The sequence below is a fragment of the Scyliorhinus canicula genome, chromosome 19, assembly GCF_902713615.1.
Source record: "Scyliorhinus canicula chromosome 19, sScyCan1.1, whole genome shotgun sequence".
NCBI lineage: Eukaryota > Metazoa > Chordata > Chondrichthyes > Carcharhiniformes > Scyliorhinidae > Scyliorhinus > Scyliorhinus canicula.
This window is the reverse complement of record NC_052164.1, coordinates 16751290-16764489: the sequence shown is the minus strand read 5'-3', so window position 1 is coordinate 16764489 and position 13200 is coordinate 16751290. Positions and strand designations below refer to the sequence as shown.

Genomic DNA, 13200 nt, shown 5'->3' with positions numbered 1-13200 from the left:
ATGATCCGAAATGACTATGGCCGAATACTCGGCATCCTCCACCCTTGAAATCAGCCCCCTGCTCAGAACAAAAAAATCGATCCGGGAATAGGCTTTATGCACGTGGGAGAAAAATGAATACTCCCTGGCCCTTGGCCTCGCGAACCTCCAAGGATCCACCCCTCCCATCTGATCCATAAACCCCCTCAACACCTTAGCCGCCGCGGGCCTCCTGCCTGTCCTGGACATGGTTCGATCCAATGGGGAATCCAGCACTGTATTAAAGTCCCCCCCCCCCAGTATCAGGCCCCCCGTCTCTAGATCCGGAATGCGGCCCAACATGCGCCGCATAAAACCCGCATCGTCCCAGTTCGGGGCATAGACATTCAACCACACCACCCGCTCCCCTTGCAATTTGCCGCTCACCATCACATACCTCCCTCCACTGTCAGCCACCACCTTTGACGCCTCAAACGACACCCTTTTTCCCACCAGAATCGCCACCCCCCGATTTTTTGCATCCAGCCACGAATGAAACACTTGGCCTACCCAGCCCTTCCTCAGTCTAACCTGGTCCGCCACCTTCAGGTGCGTCTCCTGGAGCATAGCCACGTCCGCCTTCAGCCCCTTCAGGTGCGTAAACGCTTGGGCCCGTTTGACCGGCCCATTCAGCCCCCTCACATTCCAAGTTATCAGCCGGATCACAGGGCTCCCTGCCCCCCTCCCCTGCCGACTAGCCATACCCCATCCCCTGCCCGCCCCAGGCCAGCGCCCCCCCCCCCCCGCTTGGCCCGTTCCCCTCAGCGGCAAACCCCCACCCCGGACCCCCCTGCATACCCCAGCTCCTTCCTGGCCATTTCAGCAGCAACCCGGTACCCCCCCCCCCCACCCCCCCCCCCCCCCCCCCCCCCCCAGGCTAGGACCCCTCCCAGCCGCGTTACTCCCTCCATAGCACTCCCGTGAGCCAGCTAACTTCTGCTGACCCCGGTGGCTCCCGCCACACCTCCGACCCCTCCCAACGTGGGGCTACTTCTCCACCCCCATACCCATCAGCAGACCCTCCTCCTCCCCCTCCCGCCCGCGCGCGGGAAAAAAACCCGCGCTTCTCAGCTCCGACCCCGCCCCCATCCACCCTCAGCGCGGGAAACAAAAGAAAAGCCCGCGCTTCCCCCTACCCGACCCCGCCTCCTCGAGGGTAGCCCCCCTTGTCGGCCCCACCACCAGCTCCCCACACTCCAAGTCTACCCCCCAACTCGAGCCCATCCACCGAACCACACAAAAAAGACAGCGCCCCACCCGCCCTAGAAACAACACACAACCAGCTTAAAACAGCATGAAACAGCATAAAACAGAGACCCTTCCCACCAAAGTTAACACAATTATTTACAAACCCCCAACCCTTAGTTTGAATCCAACTTCTCGGCCTGCACAAAGGCCCATGCCTCCTCCGGGGACTCAAAATAAAAGTACCAGTCCTTGTAGGTGACCCACAGACGCGCCGGCTGTAACATGCCAAACTTCACACTCTTTCTGTGGAGCACCGCCTTCGTCCGGTTGTACCTGGCCCTCCGCTTAGCCACTTCCGCGCTCCAGTCATGGTAGATCCGCACTACCGTGTTCTCCCACTTGCTACTCCGCTCCTTCTAGGCCCACCTAAGCACGCACTCCCGGTCAACGAACCGGTGGAACCGCACCAGCACCAACCGTGGCGGCTCATTCGGCTTGGGCCTCCTGGCCAGTATTCTGTGGGCCCCCTCCAGCTCCAGGGGCCCCTGGAAGGACCCAGCTCCCATCAGAGAGTTCAGCAAAACATAGGCCCCCAGGTCTGACCCCTCCAGCCCCTCCATGAGGCCCAGGATCCTCAAATTCTTCCACCCCGACTGGTTCTCCATCTCCTCGCTCCGCTCCTGCCACTTCTTATGGAGCGCCTCATGCATCTCCACCTTTACTGCGAGGGCCACGGCCTCATCCTCTCTTTCGGAGGCTTGTTGTCGGAGCTCCCGGATCTCCACCCACTGGGCTGTCTGCATTGCCAGCAGCTTGTCCGTATTAGCCTTCAGCGAGTCTAGCAGCTCCACTTTCAGCTCCCGAAAACAGCGCTGGAGAGTCTCCTGCTGCTCCTGCGCCCACTGCCTCCATTCCTCGAGGCCTCCGCCGGCCGCCATTTGATTTTCTTCCCCCGCTTTTTCTTAGGCGCTGCCACCGCTATTTTGCTGGCCCCACTCCTGGTCCAGACCATAGACCACTGGGGATCCGCTGCAGACACCTTCCCACGTCGGGAACCGTCGAGCAAGTACCGCTGGGGGCCCTTAAAAGAGCCCAAAAGTCCGTTCCTGGCGGGAGCTGCCGAACGTGCGGCTTAGCTCCGCATAGCCGCAACCGGAAGTCCTATAAACAATAATATCGACCGCAATGTTCAACACAGAGATAACATGACTGCTGTCTAAAGGACTTTCTAAATCTTTGTCCAGGTCAACAATTAGCCTTATGAAGTCAAAACCTATATTTCTAATTATAATGTAGATAGGGCTTCAGGACAATGTATCTGGAGCTCAAATGAATCAGCTTCCTTCCTCCTCCTGATAATAGCTAGATAAGGTCCATTGATCATGCAGCAATTGTGGCACTTTGTGCTTCAGAGGACTGTTGATGGTTGGTTATATATTGTGGTTGACTCATTGAAACTAAAGGCTGGGATTCTTCCCATTCATCTCCAGGAGTGAACCTCTGAGGACACATCAATAATATAGCTTGCTGCTGCACCACGACCACCACCCACTTCAATCGCTAATCATCAGCTGGCAACTGGCAGCTACCCCAACCTGAACTTGTGGTCTCAATCCAGCACACTGCATTGGAACGCCTATCTGATAACAAATTCACATGAGGCCTGAGCCTCTTCTTTGTTACCGAAATAGGTGACCCAGCCGCTTGCGGAGAGGGCCAGAAATTCCTGCCCATTGTGCTTTATCCGGAGAATATAAAAGCCAAGACGTAATGGTGAATCTATAAAAAAGGGTGGTATTGTTGAAGCTTTGCATCTTGAACTCATCAGGATAAATGTAAAAATGCCAATTTCAAATGATCACAACAATTTATACTACAGGAGAAAGGGTGGTGATTGGTTGGCAAGTCAACTCTGATTGGCCAAGGCCTTGCGTTGGACAAAGCAACATTAAAAATGTAATACAAATTTTAGTATTATCAGGTGGGGCACTAAGTCCAGCCTTGAGCTAAACAGTATAAGGATGCTTGGGCAACAGAGACATAACAGCACAGATACATTGGAGTGCTACTCATATTTGAGACAACCAATATGATGAAAGACTTGAGAATTTGAGGCCTAGAGCAGAGGAGGTTACGGGTGACTTGATAGAGCTGTTCAGAATAATAAAGACTTGGGATAGTGTCATAGAAACAGCTGCCTCCAGTAGTTGAGTGGTTTAGTACAAGGGGCCTTAAGATAATAGACCAAATGTGAGAGAATGAGATGATTGTGAGACTGTGAAATATGCTACTGCTTGCGCGGAGGCTATACGTCAGTATGGATTGAATACCAGTCTCTGTTTTATAATTTCTATGTAATTCTATACATTTTACTTGGCTTATTTTACCTATATCAAGGCTCTCCTCACTGAAATAAATGGGGAGTGTTCCTATGAGAAAATATCAGGCAAACAGAATTGCTTTGCCGTCTCCTAAACATGGTGAGGAGTTTCTGTGAATGCAGGATACAACATTGAACAGTAACATTTATCAATTTTACCCCCTCTGATTTACATGAATATTAAGCATAAAACCTATCTGTGAGACGGAACAGAATGACCTGAACATTTGAAGTTGTACTTTTTTTTAGCAGTGAGAAAAATCAAAACAGACTTTGGGGCAGTGAATGGAACTGAATATTAGGCACTGTGAAAAATAAGTGATCCAATCATACAATCATAGAACTTACAGCGCAGAAGGAAGTCATTCAGCCCCTCGAGTCTGCACCGGCTCTTGAAAAGAGCACCCTACTTAACCCCACATCTCCACCCTATCCCCGAAACCCCATCTAGCCTAAGGGCTATTTGGCATGGCCAATCCACCTAAGCTGCACATCTGTGCATTGTGGGAGGAAACCGGAACACCCGGAGGAAATCCATGCAGACACGGGGAGGACGTGCAGACAGTGACCCAAGCGGGAATCGAACCTGGGACCCTGGCGCTGTGAAGCCATAGTGCTAACCACTATGCTACCGTGCTGCCCTAAATTTTGCTTGTTTTTGCACCACATCCCAAGATGAATTTCTACCCCCTAATTCTTGAACCAAATTGGGATTCAGGGTGAAGGGCAGCGGAGTGAGGCCAGCTTAAATTCTATGATTCTAAACTGCTCTTGAAGAGAGACAACATGGGTTCAACAGGCCAAATGGTTTTGTTGTGTGTCTTAAATCATTCTATGATTCTATTCAACCTCAATAAATGAGTTTTGACCTGGAGACAGGTATTCAAAACCATGAGAGGTCTGGACAGAGTAGATAAGGAGAAACTGTTCCCATTGGTGGAAGCACTGAGAACCAGCAGACACAGAGTTAATGTAAGTGGCAAAAGATGCCATGGTGATGTAGGAAAAACTCTTTTATGCAGCCAGTGCTTAGGATCTGTAGTGTACTCAGGGTCCTTTACGTTAAGGGATTGTTCAATATTTGAGACTACTGTCCTATCTCCCAGGTTGCATGCATCTAAAACACTGTTTTTCCTGTAATTTGGACCATTAAGTCTTGAGCTTGTGCAACATAAGCTCTCCAACCGTTTGTCCCCCTCAACCCTCACCCCTCACCATCATAGCTCTGGATTCCCCCTTCCAATAGCCCTGCTCTCACAGCACCGCTGCATCCTTCCTCCACCCTACTCAACTCAACCCCCATGCCAGTAAGGTAAAGTCCCTTTGAAGGGGAGAGCTGACTGGTGGCGATTTAACCTGAGGATCACCACACCCCAGGCGAGGGACAAGGTTGAGAAGGCGGAGCCTTCACGAATAACCTCAGCAGGTACGGGAATTGAACCCTCCCTGTTGGCCTCGCTCTGCATCACAAACCTGCTGTCCAACCCACTGGCCTAAACCAGCCAGTTTCCCTTCATTCTTTATGTGAGAGTTGGTCACCTTGAATGTATTGCCCAAGAGTGTGATGGGGGTAGATTCAAATGAGGCCTTCAATATGTAATTGGATCATTTTCTGACCATCAAGCACCTATAATTCTAATCCCAATTTCTCACACTTGGTCCATAGCCTTATATGCTAAGGCATTTTAAGTGCTCATTTAAATACTTGTTAAATGTTGTGAGGGTAAATGTTGTAAAACTGCATGGTGGCGCAGTGGGTTAGCCCTACAGCCTCAGGCGCCGAGGTCCCAGGTTCGATTCTGGGTCACTGTCTGTGTGGAGTTTGCACATTCTCCCTGTGTTTGTGTGGGTTTCGCCCCCACAACCCAAAGATGTGCAGGCTAAGTGGATTGGCCAGGCTTAATTGCCCCCTAATTGGAAAAAATGAATTGGGTACTCTAAATTTTAAAAAAATGTTGAGAGGGTTCCTGCCTCTACCCCCCTTTCAGGCAGTAAGTCCCAGATTTCCACCACCATCTGGGTGAAAGGTTTTTCCTCAAATCCCCTCTAAATCTCCTGCCCCTCAGTTTAAATCTATGCCCCAGGTTATTGACACCTCTAATAAGGGGAGACATTTCTTCCTATTTACCCTATCAATGTCCCTCATATTTTTGTACACCTTGATCAGGTCCTCCCCTCAGCCTTCTCTGCTCTCAGGAAAACAGCCCCAGCCTAACCAGCTTCTCTTCATGGCTGAAATGCTCCAACTCAGGCAACATCCTGGTAAATCTCCTCTCCACCCTTCCTAGTACAATCACATCATAGAACATTACAGCGCAGTACAGGCCCTTCGGCCCTCGATGTTGCGCCGACCTGTAAAACCCCTCTAAAGCCCATCTACACTATTCCCTTATCATCCATATGCCTATCCAATGACCATTTGAATGCATTTAGTGTTGGCGAGTCCACTACTGTTGCAGGCAGGGCATTCCACACCCATACTACTCTGAGTAAAGAACCTACCTCTGACGTCTGTCCTATATCGATCTCCCCTCAATTTAAAGCTATGTCCCCTCGTGCTAGACATCACCGTCCGAGGAAAAAGGCTCTCAATGTCCACCCAATCTAATCCTCTGATCATCTTGTATGCCTCAATTAAAGTCACCTCTTAACCTTCTTCTCTCTAACGAATACAGCCTCAAGTCCCTCAGCCTTCCCTCATAAGATCTTCCCTCCATACCAGGCAACATCCTGGTAAATCTCCTCTCTGATTTTCCTAAAGGTGGTGAGGAGTTGCCTTTTGAAACCACTGCAGTGTATACCCACAGTACCTAGGAAGCGATTTCCTGGTACTTGACCCAGCAATAGTGAAGGAAGCTTTTGATATGTTTATCGATTTGACTAAAATTTTAATATTCGAAGTAAAAAGAATAGGGTGGCACAGTGACTAGCACTGCGGCCTCACACTACCAGGGACCCGGGTTCAATTTGGCCTTGGGTGACTTTGTGGAGTTTGCACTTTCTCCGCGTGTCTGCCCGGGTGCTCCGGTTTCCTCCCACAGCCCAAAGATGTGGCTAGGTGGATTGACCATGCCAAATTGTCCTTTAGTTTCCAAAGGGTCAGGTGGAGATACTGGGTTATAGGGATAGGGTGTGGGCGTGGGTCTTGGTATGGTGCTCTTTCCAAGGGTCGGTGCAGACTCAATGGGCCGAATGGCATTCTTCTGCACTGTAGGGATTCTATGAGTCAATTATTCAGTCATGCTGAAGTACTTTATTCAGTGCAACTGAGTGACTGCCCTTGACATCAAGGCACCATTTGTTCGAGTAAGGCATCAAGGAGCCCTAACAAAATTGGAGCCAATGAGAATAAAGGGGAAAACTCCCCACTGGTTGGAGTCATACCTAGCTCAAAGGAAGATGGTTGTGGCGACTGAAGGTTGATCATCACAGCTCCAGGACATCACTGCTGGAGTTCCTCAATGTAACATCCTGGGCCCAACCATCTTTAGCTGTTTCACCAATGGCCTTCCTTCCACCATAATGTCAGAAGTGGGGATGTTTGCAGGTGGCTACAATGTTAAACACCATCTGCAACTCTTCACTTACTGATGTCCAAATGCAGCAAATGAAGCTTGTGCTGGCAAATGGCAAGTAACATTAACGCCTCACAACTGCCAGGCAAAAACATCTCCAACAACCATCTAACCATTGCCCCATGACATTCAATGGCATTACCGTCACTGAATCCCCCATTATGAACATTCTAGGGGTTACTAATGACCAGAAATTGAACTAGACTAGCCATATAAATACTGTGGCTACCAGAGCAGGTCAAAGGCTAGGATTCCTGTGGCAAGCAGCCCACCCATCCCCTGAACGCCAAAGCCTGTCCACCATCTACAGGGCACAAGTCAGGAGTGTAATGGAATACACATGGGTGCAGAGGAGATTTACCAGGATGCTGCCTGGACTGGTGGGCATGTCTTATAGAGAAAAGTTGAGGGAGCTAGGGCTTTTCTCACTGGAGCGAAGAAAGAAGAGAGGCAGCATGATAGAGGTGTACAAGGCGATGAGAGACATGGATAGAGTGAATAGCCAGAGACTTTGTCCCAGGGCGGAAATGGCTGTCACGAGGGGACATAATTTTAAGGTAATTGGAGGAGAGTATAGTCAGGGGTCGGTTCTTTACACAGAGTGGTGGGTGCGTGGAATACACTGCCAGAGGTGATGGAGTCAGAGTCATTAGGGACATTTAAGCGACTCTTGGACAGGCACATGGACAGCAGTAAATTGAAGGGGTGTAGGTTAGGTTGATCTTAGATTAGGATAAGTGGTCGGCACAACATCGTGGGCCGAAGGGCCTGTACTGTGCTGTACTGTTCTATGTTCTACACTCCACTTGCCTGGACAAGTGTGTGGCAACCAGAACTGCACACAGTACTCTAGCGGTGTGAACCGCTCCAGCGCCATGCTGGTCCCCTGTAGGCGCCAGAATCGGTACTCCCAGCGGCCCGTTCATGCCATTGTGAAACGCGACGGTGTTTCCGACGGAGAATCCCGCCCATGATGTCTTAACTAAAAACTTCTGCCCTTAATCGGTTCGTATCTCTCTCTATTCATGTACCCAACCAGATGTCTCTTAAAAATTTCAATCAAATTTGTTTATCTCTACATATAGGTAATTCCAGTATTACTGTTCCAAACTACCCTCAAATGCTCTGGGTACCTAACCTCACAGGTGACTGCCCTGTCAATCAGCCCTGCCTCCACCAGGAAGGAGCCCTCCCCGCTGCGCCCTGTGGGTATTGTAGTGCCTCGGCCCAAAGCCGCCACCGCCGTGCTTCAGCTCCCGGCATGCGCCGGCTCGTCTCCGATTGGCCCCGTCCGCAGCCAGCGTGGCCGCGCCATTGGCAGACGGGCCTCACCCGACCCCGCGCGCGCCACCGCCGATTGGCGGAGAGCGGTGTCAATCCAGAGAGTGGGCAGGTACCTCCCCTTACCCGCGCCTGTCCGGAAGCGGCGGAATGGGCGGGGCCGGCGATGTGAAAGCGGAAGTGGAGGCCGAGGCTTGGGCCTGGCGTTTTTTTTTCTCTCTCCCCCGATTCGAAGTGCAGTGAGTTGGGGAAGAGGCGGCGGCGGCGGAGGAGGAGGAGAGCGGGACAGAAGCGACGCCAGGAGTCGGAGGGGAGAAATATTGACCGCGCCCCCGGCTAGTTATCTGCATTCCCGCCCTGCTATTCGGTGCGGCCAGGAGGGTGAAAGTTGTGTGTATGTGGTTGGGGAGGGGAGAGTCGCTGAATCCGCCTGAGGTAAATTTATTCGGAGTGTCCGCTGGCGGCGGAGTCAGGCCGAGTTTTAGCTGGCAGCGGAGTCGGGCATTTGCTCCGTGGAATCCAATCGCACTGCCGTCCCCGCCTCACTGAGAACTTTAAGAGGGGCAATAAAATCCTCGGTGATGGAGAACTTTTCACATCGACAATCCCACCCACCCACCCCCAGATTGGGATTCCACTTTCTGCATTGTTCCTGATTTCTGCCCGCTCCTTTTAAAATTGGCCTTTGCAGCCCTTTTAAAAGCTGTTTATTTTTAAGGCCCCCCCACTCCCCCATTACAACAACACGATGTGAATCACGTACTGAGTCAGCTACTTTTTTAAAAAAGTGTATTGCGAAACAAGCAGGGCAAAGCTTCAGTCGTTAACAACTGTGTTTTTTGTTGTTGTTGCAGTCAGACATCATCCACCTTTTTTAAAAAATCAAGTTCAACTGCTGGCTAGCCTCCCACCCTGCTCTCTTTCTCTCCCCCCCCCCCCCCCCCCCCCCCCCCATTGTCTTAGATGTACTAATTACTGTTCTTTGATCGCAGCCCACTCTCGGGATTCTGCTTTTAACGTGCATTGTCTTTTCTTTGCATTTTCTTTTTTTAGCTAAAGACGTATTCGTCACGAATAATGTTGTCACTTGGACCAACAAGTTACTCACCAACCCCCCTCCCCCCCCCCCCGTTGCCAGTATTTTTCATATAGATTAGTAGATTGTCCTGAAGCCACTGTTTTAAGAGGTAACTGCTACAGTGGTGTGCATGTAGTGTAAACATTTCATTTGCATCTGGTGCTTTGCAAAGCAGGATGAAGTTGTCGAGGAGCAGCTCAGTCATTTGTAAGAATAATGTATAGTGCTGAACAATGGAGGTGGGGGGGAGGCATGCGGTGTATGATTTGTGAGTAGAACTGTACAGATATGTCAACACAGATTTGGTGATGCAGTTCAAATAATGTAGAGTGAATGGCAATCACAGCATCATTACAAAGAGTTTGTATATGCAGAGATCCTTGAACCATCTGAGTCATTGGGTCTATTAGTGGACAATTCCAGGAAACGTGCCCCCTTGAGTTGTAGAATTACCCATTTCTCCATTTCCAGGGTATTTGCACTTGTGTAGTTCATTTTGAGTGAACAGAGAACCACCATTCCTCAATTCCCTTTCCAGTCTGCAAAATGAAACAAAAAGCAGAAAACCTAACAGTACCGCATGAGTAAATTGGGTCCAAGATGGTCACGTTTATATTGAAAATACTAAGCCCATTGCGCTTGTAGTTATTTGCTGATTAATAATCCTGGAAATATTGGAAGAAAGTACAGTAACTGACAATTGTTAAACATCTAATTTGTTGCTGTAATTTGTGCATTTGATTTCCCAATTCTGCAAAGATCTCAACAATACTTTCTGGATTTTAAGTGTTCAATCTCAAATGATTTGAATAGTTCTGATTTGTAGTAACTTTTAACCCTTTCTATGTAATACTACTGTTTCTCTGCATTGGACTGAAACCACAAAAAATAGGTTCTGTGGAGCTTTGTGTGTGTGCGCGCAGATATGAGTTGGTAACTGCATTAATACTGGAGTGTGAATATTTGTAAACCCAGTTGAATAGCTGTTGAGAGGCTAAACTCTGAAGCAGTCTTAATCAAATTTTGCATATTGGTTTGAGGCTGCAACAAAAGATAAATTGTGCGTCTATAAAGCTAGCATCTTTATCTTGGGTATTCTTAGTGTCTTTAACTTGCAAAATGTGTTTGGAAATTGTAGTAGGAAAACCAGTCTCTAGTTTGGAATGAGTAAGTAGTCATCCCAATGAGGGTTCAACATTGCTAAGTCTGTGACTGCAGATATCAACTGTTCTCACCCAAAATTGAGGGACATGACAAAATGCTGAATTTGCAGGCAAGGAATTAAAATCGTTAGACATTTTCAAGGATAAGGAACTTTCATTCGACTTGTTATGGTTGTAATCTGGTTTTGTGGGGTGCAGGAAGGAATTATATTTGGACTGTCAATTGGATATTTTCTTGTCCATTAGCTTTAACTTGGGTTGATTGGGTTCTTCGCTCAACTCTGGGTACAGGTCACAAAGTTCAGTTTTCTTCTATAAACCTGTTTTCTTGCCTTTTTGGTTTAATATGTGATTTGTGCAATGGGTTGTATTGATAAGTAGTCTTCGGGCTGCATTTGAGAATGGTGTCTGTAATGAGGGACTAAAGAATGTGAAGATTGTTATGCTTGGAGAAGGTTAAAGAGAGTTTCAGAATGGTGTTCAATGAGGGATATTGATGGTGAGAAATTGGTTCCACTAGCAGGAGGGTCAGTAACTAGAGGACACCAATTTAAGATAATTGGCAAAAGGATGAAAGAGCAGAGAGGTTTTTTAATGCAGTGAGTTATGATTTGGAATGCACTGCTTGAAAGGTTGGTGCAAGTGCTTGATAATATCTGATTTGGATTATGTATGCAAAAGGAAAAGATTTGCAGGGCTATGGGCAAGGGGAGGGAATATTGGTAATAGTAATTGCTTTTTCAAAGAACCGAATAGCCACTATTATGTGATTCTACAATTCCAAATGTTGCTTTTTCAATTGCTGCTGAAGTTAAATTGAGGTTAATGTTGTCCCTACCCCCATTCCCTTTCCCCTCAGCTTTGTTAAAGGGAACAGAGAATGAATCTAAAGTGCTTCCGTTTATTTTAACTTGTGTGCTGGATACTTGCAATTGTTGCATAACTATGAAGTGGTTGTGATTGTGCGTGTTGAGGTGTACATAGCTCCCGTGTTGCTTTTTAGAAATATGCATGTGATATAAATTTACCAGGATAGGGGGAATTCCAAAACCAATAACAGAAGAAAAAGTACAGCTTCCATTTCCCTTTTATCTTTAGATTTAAACAGAACTGCAATATCATTCTTCAGTGAGCCATTCAGCAGAAAAGTATTTATATTTGTAGTAACTACTTGTGTTACTGTTAGTACTCAGCAGGTAACTATCTTTTTCGCAACTATTAACTACTTTTGCCCTGAGTGCAAACCTATTTATGAATTATCTTCTACTGAATTTCCCTTTTTGGGAGCAATGTTACTGGTGCAGAAGCACAATTTTATTGCTGTTGAAAATTAGCTGAATAATTTCAGACTAGAGTAATGAGGGGTAGGTTAGAAAAATAAATGTTTCTTAAATTGGAGTATAATTTCTTGTAAAAGGGCCTTCAACCACCTTGTTGACCATTGGATCTTGGTTTTTATTTCCACCAGCCTCATGTGCTCCTTTTAAGAGTCCATGTGTAGGCATGTTTAAATTTTACTTCCATCTCCGGACCTGTAGTTGTATAAACCTGATCTTTTTATTCTCTTGTATCTTGAAAGACTATTGTTTTTATGAAGCAAGGTGGATTGTAAGGTACTATATCTAGCTTTTACGTTTTAAAATCAAATAATGAGTCTTGTATCATGGAGCTCCCCTCAAATTTCCATATAACGTCCTTGCTTTTGTCATGGATTTTCTCCTGTATCAAGTTTCACCTTGGAGGGGGGAGACGGGTTTAATCTCAAGTTTTCTGCAGTTTATCCGGAATATGAAACTAAGTGGAAGGATTTCATTGGATTCCTCTAGTGCCGTTTGGTTTCTCTGCTGTTCTACCTCAGATTTTGTTGGGTGTTGTCTTAATTGCTGAAAATAAATTGGATTAACTGATAAATTAATATAACTTCCAACGTCATACCAGGAAGTGGAAATAGTGAGCATGTCCCAGGTATGGTTTAAGGGCAGGGAGGAATGTGATTCTTGTTTAACTGATGTACCTAATTTCCTTGTGCATTCCATGGGCCTGACCTAACTTGATTTCAAAGATGTAACATGTCTTCGTTTGGATCTTTGTTTACGACTCTTGTCAGAAATAATGTGATTAAACTTGAATTAGGGTAAAAGTTTGTGAAGATTCCAAGTGTTTATCACAGGGCTTCCATTTGATTGATATCACTTATACTCAAACAAATGTTACGCAGAAAAATGTAGATTTCCCCCCCGCCCGCCCCCCAATCCCTTGTTTGATGTGAGAGATGTTATTTGGGTGTGGAGTGGCTGCCTTTTCAGATACACATATTGACACTCCCAGGCACAGCATCGACTAAAATAAAGTAAAGCTCCTTATGCTAATGTCCTCTGATACATGCAATTAGTTTCATTTTGAACATTTGCCTCTCCAGGCGTGTTGTCATTTGGGACCAACTTTGTAGTGTGGAACAAGACTACCTAAACCCATTGGAGGATGACAATGGCAATAGACTGACATGTGTTTCCTATC

General features: G+C 47.3%; 1 protein-coding gene across 2 annotated transcripts in view; it reads left to right on the top strand.

The window, feature by feature from the left end:
- The first annotated feature begins 8593 nt into the window (after nucleotides 1-8593).
- Nucleotides 8594-13200, top strand: part of LOC119954547 (ras-related protein Rab-5C) — a 42033-nt gene continuing 37426 nt past the window's right edge. The window contains exon 1 of one of the 2 annotated variants that reach the window (XM_038779872.1): nucleotides 8594-8809. The gene's annotated coding sequence lies outside the window, so the exon portion shown is untranslated. Of the gene's footprint in view, nucleotides 8878-13200 lie in introns of both variants that reach the window. The other variant, XM_038779873.1, reaches the window with a different exon arrangement.